Here is a 9,084-nt window from a genome sequence, read left to right as displayed (position 1 = left end):
CAAATGGGGGCCTCCCAAGGGGCGGGGCCTGAGCCACGTGGCCTCGCCTCCACCCTCTTCTTCTAAGCTGTGGGAGCGTGGTCCTTCCCTCGCTAACGCCCCCTTAATCTGAGCGGACATCTTTGGGCTCTGGCTGCCAGGCGGGGCGGGAGCGGCCGGAAGGAAAGGGGGTGTGCGTCACGTGTCTTCGCCCTGGCGGGACATCCTCAGATCCTTGCCTAGCCATCGTCTACGGTCCCTGGGGCCCCACCCTCAGCAGCGCCATTGTTATCTGGGCGGGCGTCGCTATGCCCTGGGTGCTGCGAGCCGTCGTGGGAGCTTGAGGGGCGTGGGCCAGACCTGCGTCTCGTAGGTCCCTTCAGAGCTGCGGCAGAGTCCCCAACGCCTTGGTCAGCCTGACAGTTTGCAGGCCTGTGTAACCATTGCGGTGACTTTGGGGTCTGAGGACTCACTCACAGGCCTCTCACAGCACCTCAGTCGTAGTGGTCTTCTCGCCCGGTGGGAAGAACAGCAGCTCAGTAAAGGGGTTTAGGCCAGGGCTTTGTGTAGCCCTGAAAATACCCCTGCTCTTCCAGGTATGGGTGTGTCCGTGATCTCGGTGAGAATTAAGACTTTTACATTCAAAAGCTGCCCTGAGACAGCCAACTTCAAAATACCTCGCTTTTATTGACAGTTTAACCTGTGTTTTGTAAGGGCTGGGAAGGAGCAAGCCCTAACAATTAGCGTTTATTCGGGATTTCCCTTTGAATTAAGTGCTAAACACTTTGGAGTCTATCTTACTGAAACAAAACATACAGTGGATATTTGTATCAGACACCACCACCCGACCCCCCTAACTCACTCATCAGCACCTTTGCTAACAACCGGTGTCCCACCTGGCAGCCAGGAGCCCTGTCATGTTTGGGGGAGTGGATGTGGGAGGCCATAACTTGGCCAGGATCATTGCCTGCTTGATGAAGATACATTGTAACCTGCAACTGGCTCCAGAAAACTAGTTTTTAAGATTCCAGTGAGCAGCAGCCCAAGATGTTTATTCCTGCCCAGAGCACGCCTATTTAAGATGTTCCCTAAAAAAAAAAGAAAGAAAGAAAGAAAGAAAAAACCTGGGCGTGGCGACACACACCTTTAATCCCAGAACTTGAGAGGCAGAGGCAGGCGGATCTTTGTGAGTTCAAGGCGAGCCGGATCTACAAAGTGAGTCTAGGACAGCCAAGGGTACATAGAGAGACCCTGTCTTGGAAAACTAAAGAAACTAAGAAGACGTTCCTTTGATCCTCATACCGACAAAAATAAAACCTCATCGCTGTCAGAAGGGACAGATGGCTATTACGTGTTACCTAGTAGCACACCAAAACCGTATGGTGGTGTCCTGGCTCACTCAGTACCTGTGGCTCTTCTTAGCTCTCTCCCTAAACTTTTCCAGCTGGGGGCTGGCTTCTCTCCTAGTTTCTCACCCGCATAACCCTACTATTTGAGCCATGCTGTTTTGTCTTCCTCTCTTGGCTGGCCCTCTCTTGGTCACCTGTGCCCACACTCTGTCTTCCTCTCTCACAACTGTACCCCAACCCATGTTCAGGCTGATGGCCATGTTCAGTCTACCACTTTCTGTGCTTGCCCTGGACTTTTCCAGATGCTCTGGCTGTACCTTATATCTACAATAAAAAACCTTCCCCTCAAACATACCTTGGAGCAGTCATATCCTTGGTTTATACACCTAGTGTCAAAAACCCTCTGTTTACACATAACACATATACCTGACTGTTTTGATGAAATCCACCACCACCCCCAATTCCTTCCCTTCCAAATACTCTCATACTCCACCATGACTTTGTCTTTCCTAACTTTGTGTACTTTGTGTGTGTGTGTGTGTGTGTGTGTGAAGTTTTTTGAGACAAGGTTTCTCTGTGTAGTCCTGGCTGTCCTGGAACTCACTCTCTAGACCAGGCTGGCCTCACATTCAGAGATTGGTCTACCTCTGCCTCCTGAGTCCTGAGATTAAAGGTGTGCCCCACTACCGCCCAGCTCTTTTTTAATTTTTAAAGTTGATTTTATGTATATGAATGTTTTCAATTATTTGTCTGTATACCATGTGGACGTCAGAAGAGAATGTAGAATCTCTCAAAATGGAGTTGTCAAGTCCCAAAGAAACTTAGTGCAAATGGCTAGTTGTGGTGCCTAATAACATCTCAAAATACCACCTAACCTCTAGGCTCACTCAGTACCTGTGGCTCTCCCAGATCTTTTCACCCACCCTAAACCTCTCCCGCCCATGGGCTTTGCTTCCCTTTCCCTAGCTTTTGATTCCTATATAATCCTACTATTGTGGCCATGTGCTCTCTTGGTGATTGGTCCTCTTGTCCTCCCCACGCCCCCCACCACCATTCTCCCCTCCTCTCATAGTCCTGTTCAGTACACTGGCCATGTTTTGTCCACTACCTTCTCTCCTTGCTCTGGACTCTTCCAGATGTCTCTGGCTGTACTCTTCTCAATCATACCTTGGAAATGCCATGTCCCCATGTCCTCATCTGGTGCCTAGACCCAGGAGAGACATAGATGAGCCCCCTCCCAACGGGCTTAGCCTCTCCTACCTGAACCAAGCTGCTGATTAGACTCTCCTAAGGTATGAATGAATCATTTGTTTCTTCTTGCTTCTGCCACTCACCATATTTGACCCCAAATTCTAGAGTCCACCTCCTCAGCTACTTTCTTCCACCTGTTCTAAGCATTTGTCTCTCCTCTTCTTGACTACTTGGTAGGTGTCTTTTCAGTCTCTCTGATTCCTGGAGCCTGCTATACTTTCCTGGGCATCTCTCTACTAAGACACTTACCGCCCTCTCTCTGTTGGAACTCTCCCTTTTCCCAAAAGCCTCTCCCAGTCTACCTCATTATCTGTTTTCTCCTCTCCTCCTCTACTGGTTGAAGTGTCACCCTGGAGCTGCCTGCGTTGTCTCTGTTGGACTACTACAAAAGACACACCACCAGAAAGCTGCTCTTGTCCGCTTGGGCCTCAGGTCAAAAATGACACCTCTGTTGGAGGATGTTTTTGTGCACTGTACACAAGTACCCAGAGACATAGTTACAGTCCAGATGTTGGCATTATCATTATTATGAAGCGTCACCTGTCTTGGTGTGTTGTGAACACTGTCCTCCATCGCCTTCTGATTGGTTAATAAAGATCTGAACAGCCAATAGTTGGGCAGGAGGTGAAAAGGTGGGATTTTCTATCTCAGTGAAGGGGTCTCAGGGTTGGGGGCCAGAGAGAGAAGTGTGACCATGAGGACTCAGATGGAGAAGAAACAGCCAGGGTGAAACTAAGTTCAGGTTAGAATAGCTCAGCATCTATCTGCCCGGCTACAGTGCCTGAAGCCTTTAATAAGTATAATATGTCTCCATGTCATTATTTGGGAGAGAGGATGGGCATAGAAAACTGTATATTTAACACCTCTTGTGATTTGGGACATTTCTTCCTGACAAGTCTCTCAGTCCACTTGTGAAAGCTCCTGATTGAAATTACTGTCACCATAACACTTATCCTCCTCTGTTCCCTTACTTCTCAGTTCCTTCCTGGAGCTTCCTTGCCTTCCTCTAAGAGCTAAAGTCCTGTAGCTTCTCTGTATTCTCCTGGGCCCCTCTGGTGGAGTTCCTGCTTCTGACCCCTTCCTTACCTCCTCCCCATCAGAGCTACATGCACTATCTGTCCTTATGCCCCATTGGCCCTGTATAGAGTCATCCCGTTCTCTTCCTCACCTCCCTAGCAGCTGACTGATAAGTGCCACAGCTTCCTTACACCTTACACCCTCTGCAGTATTGGACTCCTCCCTCTGGTAGAGTTTCTGCCTACGACCCTGTCCTTTCTGCCTCTCAGCTCCCTCCTGGAAGTTTGGCAGCTTCCTTATGTGCTTCTGGGTCTGTGTGGTACTGAAATCCTCCCTCTGGTGGAGGTACTGCTTGCAGTCTGACTGCTGTCCTTCATGTTGGCCCTGTTCTCCATCCGTCTGCTCCCACCTGGAGCTTACTGGAACCATCCCTCGGGCAGAGTTCAGGTTAGGGCTCCTTCTCGTTTTCAGACTCAGTTTCCTCCACAGACAGAGATCTCATTAAATCCTCGCTGTGTTACTGTAAACAGTTTAGCCTCAGTACAGCTTGCTCAATGGCCCAAAATGGCACACTTGGTTTCCAAATTTTCTCATATATTACTAACTTCAGCCACTGCATAAATGACCTCAAATGACTTCCAATAGTTTCATCTCTAAGCTTTTTCTGCTTTCTACTCTTGGAAATCTTTTATCTCTCTGATTTCTTTGCTCTCTGCTCTCAAGAATAAAAAATATCTTATTTAATTTTAATTTATGTGCATTGGTGTGAGGGTTTCAGATCTTGGAGTTACAGACAGTTGTGAGCTGCCGTGTGGTTGCTGGGAATTGAACCAGGGTCCTTTGAAAGAGCAGACAGTGCTCTTAACCACTGAGCCATCTCTCCAGCCCCAATAGTGTAAACTCTTTATCTCAATATTGTAAGTTTATGGTCTAAACATCTGAAGAAAAAGTTAGTTTAAAACTTGTAACAAAAGGTTGGGTTTTTTTTATTTAAATAATTTATTCAGATTACATCTCAATTGATATCCCCTCATTTGTATCTTCCCATTCCCTACTCTCTCCTTCTTTCAGCCTATTCCCCTCCCCTAGGTCTGTGACAGAAGGCGACCTTCTCCCCCACTATAAGATCACAGCCTATCAGGTCTTTTCCTGGTAGCCTGCTTACTCTTCTCTGAGTGTCACCAGATCTCCCTACAAAGGGGAAGTGGTGAAATAGGGACACCAGAGTTCATGTCCAAGTCAGTTCCTATTCTCCACACAATTGTGGAGACTGGTGTCCTTTGGCTAGATCTGGATAGGGGATCTAGGTTTACGGCATGTATTGTCCTTTGTTGATACAGTAGTTTGAGCAGACCCGCCTGGGTCCAGATCTGCCAGCCTTAATGATCTTCTTGTAGGTTTTGAGGACCCTCTGGATCCTTCTATTTCCCCATTCTTCCTTACCTGTCTCACCTAGAGACACAATAGGAAGTCCCAGTATCTATCCCAATCTCCTGCTAACTGAAGGGGACATCTCTGTTGGGCTAGTGTCCAATTATGAGTGAGTATATGCCATGTGTATCTTTCTGGGTCTAAGGTTGATATGTTTTAAAAATCTCTATATAAGTAACCTTAACTTCCTACAGCAATATATATGTGATTCAATTCTTGTTTAGAAAAATAGACCTACTTACTAAATATGTAACTTGGATTTAACTCTTGTTTAGGAAGACAAATGTTTTTAAATAACTATGTGGCTAGCCTTCATCTTGACTGATGACCTCATCAGGATGGAAGCAACCATGTGGCTGACAGTCATCTTACTGTTGTTAAAAGAGATCCATGCCACGAAACTTTAGCACCATCTTGATTAAGATTAAGATCACATGGTATAAACCAACTAAAGAAACAATTATAAAACTTCTTAGTCCTACTGAGACCTCTTACCATTATATCTCCTTTTTAGACTAAGGAGGCAACAGCATTTCTCCAAAAGATTTTAGATAGGATGGATTTCTGCATGATGATAAATTCCTAAGGTTATATAGGTATACCGAGGCTAACAGAAACTTCGAAATGTATGACTAACTGCTTGTGTCTTTACTAATACCACCAGACTTCTAGAAAATTTTAAACAAGGAACAACATATGTTTGATGAATAAAATATAAGTTTATAAATTCCTAAAGGTTACTCAGGTTAACAGTAACTGACTTGAAGGTATGTATATAACTAGCCTTTTTGTCTTTGCTACTTTTATTAAGCTTTAGCTATTTGGATAACCTGAGCCACCCAAGAAACATTCTGTAAAAATACACTGTGAAGGATTAGAAAAGTGAAGTCCCCATTATCTCCATAGCCTGTGTTTATGGTTAAAAGTTTTATTGTATACTAAAGGATCTTCAATTAAATCTTCAACTAAGATGTTTAAGGCTCACTCTTAACAGGGATAAAGCTGTAAAATCCTAATCTTATATAAAATCTACTAACTTGTAAACTGTTAAAATAAGATATACAAGTTAATATTCATCTTATAAATGATCAAATTCTTTAATTTGCTCAGAACTATGTTTGTAGTCAAAGTATGTACAGATGTAATTTATCTTACAGGGACAAACCTTCTGCTGTATTTTCAAGGTTAAGTGCAAAGCAAGTAACTAAAAACGTTTTTTTTTTTTTTTTTTTTTTAATTGTAAATCAGGTATAGTGAATAGATGGTCCTCAAACTCCTCAGAGACCTGCTGAATATGGCATTTAAAGTGTTTAAGCATCCTGTGATAGACATGCAAGCTCCTAGAGACAACCCTAAGGTCTCTAAAAAAGACAATGAAGCATCGATGATTCTGAACGAAGTGAGGAATGTATGGTTGAGGAGACGGTTTTTATTGTAGGTATGAGGGAAAGTACACTCAGAGGCATCTGCAAGAGTCCAGAACAGGGAGAGAAAGAGGTAGACTGAACATTGCCAGCAGACTAAACTGGGCCATAGTGTGTGTGGCCCCGGGGGGAGGGGGGAAGGGCGGGGGTACTGGGAGGAAGAGACAAGAGAGAGGACAAAGAGAACCAAGCAAGCACATGGCCAAAAAGGCAGGGCTATACAGGAGTCAGAAGCTGGAGGAAGTGAAGCAAGGCCGGTGGGCTGGAGAGGGTTAGGTAGGGGCTGATGAGGAGCTGAGAAGAGCCACAGATACTGCGTTAACCTGGCTTCTGTTTTGGAATGCTAATAAGCATCTCAGTTAGCCATTAGTCCTGGGTTTATTTTGGACCTGATAGACTTCATACTGGATTCTGGTGATGCTAATCATTGGGCAAATAACTGCCCCATTCCTGGCCTGCCACCAGAGTCCTGCCCAGACTGTGGGCAATGTTGGGTTGACTGACCTCTGCTTCACCAAGTTAGGTCAGTTTCCCTAAGTTCCTCCTCCAGAGGAAAACATCTCAGAGCTTCTGGGTCTGGCAGCTGAAGGCCAACACTGCCCTGCGTGCTAGCGGAAGCTGTAATGCTGTCCTGTGTGACGGCTGACAACCCGCGAGCTCTGCCCCCAGCGAAACCATCTGAGAGCCTCGGGCACCTGTGCAGGTTGTGGCGAGCTGCTATCATTTCAGTTGATACGCAGGCCGTTTGGATGATACTTCTTGCTCGAATTCATCCTTCCCTGGTCTCTGGTGATATTGATAGCTAACTGTAGCTTTATCTGTTTAACAACAGCAAGCAAACCAGTTCCTCTTCTCAAGGATGCAGCTGCCCGGTCAGTTAATTTCATTTACAAAAATCATGACTTGCTTTTCTCTAGAGCTGTTAGCTTTCCAGCTGAGAGTGAATACAGGTTTCAGTGTAACTTTAAAACAACAACAGCAACAGCAACAACAACCAAAAAAACAAAAAAAAAAAAAAACTACCCCCAAAATTCCTTTGTTTAAAGGAACTTCCTTTGCAGTGACTACTCTCAGTTATCAACCACTTATATCTCATGCTAAATGACAAATGATTGGATGGAAAGAAAAGGTTTGAGCTTTATGTGAGTTGTGACTGTCTAAGAAAGTGAATTTAAGGCATGTAAATGTAAATTGTAAAGGTCTGGGGATGTGTAAGCTTAAGTTGGGAGGGTCGAAGAAAATGATTTAAAATATGTAAAAACTAAAAGTGTTTCAGATTATTTCCCTCCAATGGTACCGTCATCCTAAAATCTCAGAAGTTCGGAGTTTTAACAGCATTCAGTGGAGCTCTGATAAGCTACTAGCCGTCCTCGTAAAGCACTGACTACTGTTACACAGTCCCAAGGTCAAAAGTCTAAGTTTCCTTCGCTTGTCTTCTCATTATGGTGAGCATATCCAGCCCTCTGAACAGAGACAAGAGTGTTCGTGCTTTAGTTTAACCTGAAGGTGTGACTCTACTCCTTCTACAATGTAGATTTTAGTACGGATTAAAAACGGTGGTAATGCTAGGATGTCTAAAACTTTTATCTCTTGCAAATTTAACAAATTCTTAGCTGGGCGTGGTGGCGCACGCCTTTAATCTCAGCACTCAGGAGGCAGAGGCAGGCAGATCACTGTGTGTTCGAGGCCAGCCTGGTCTACAAAGCAAGTCCAGGACAGCCAGGGCTACACAGAAACCTTGTCTTGAAAAACCAAACACACACACACACACACACACACACACACACACACACACACACACACACCACCACCACCACCACCACCACCACCAAAAAACAAACAAACAAAAACCCGAAATTAGCCGGGCGTGGTGGCGCAAGCCTTTAATCCCAGCACTCGGGAGGCAGAGGCAGGCGGATCGCTGTGAGTTCGAGGCCAGCCTGGTCTACAAAGTGAGTCCAGGATGGCCAAGGCTACACAGAGAAACCCTGTCTCAAAAAAAAAAAAAAAAAAAACCAACCCGAAATTCTTGTAAGCTTCAGGGAGTCATGATTTGGATCCGTCTATCACAGGTTGAACAAAGTCCAGAGACGTACTCCTGTCAGTCAAGAGCCTAAGCTCCGCCCCCACACCTACTACTTATTTCCCCCAAACTTCTGCTTCCCCAACTACCAGGACCACAGGTCTGGAAGTTTCAAGTGTCCACCCAAAGTAAAGATTTTCCCCTAAGTTAAATTTACCTTCTTTCTCTAGTCTGTATCTCTCCCAGCAGATGTCCAATCAGCTAAAGTCTATAAACTGTTCGCTCTTGTCCTTAACAATTAAGTTTTATTATGAATGTATTAATCAAAGTTATCTTCCTTATAACCCGACTACTTTAAGCAAGAGGGAAAGGAGGTTAAAGAGAACAAGAATAAACCTTCCAGGAATCAGTTCTGCAGGGCGAATTCCTTAGTGTCTCTGGTCCTGTATGCAGCTTCTCTCCGAGATCGAAGCAATATGCACCACCGCAGCCTTGCCTCGCTTCTCTCCTCCTCTTCTCCCAGTAGGTCCATGGCTCGGAACTCTCCTCCGGTTCTCTTCCTCCGTCCCCTGCCCCCCCCCCCCCCCCCCCCCCCCCCCCCCCCGTTGAT

The sequence above is a fragment of the Acomys russatus genome, chromosome 11 (assembly GCF_903995435.1).
Source record: "Acomys russatus chromosome 11, mAcoRus1.1, whole genome shotgun sequence".
Lineage (NCBI taxonomy): Eukaryota > Metazoa > Chordata > Mammalia > Rodentia > Muridae > Acomys > Acomys russatus.
The sequence above is the reverse complement of the archived record's forward strand: the minus strand, read 5'-3'. Positions refer to the sequence as shown.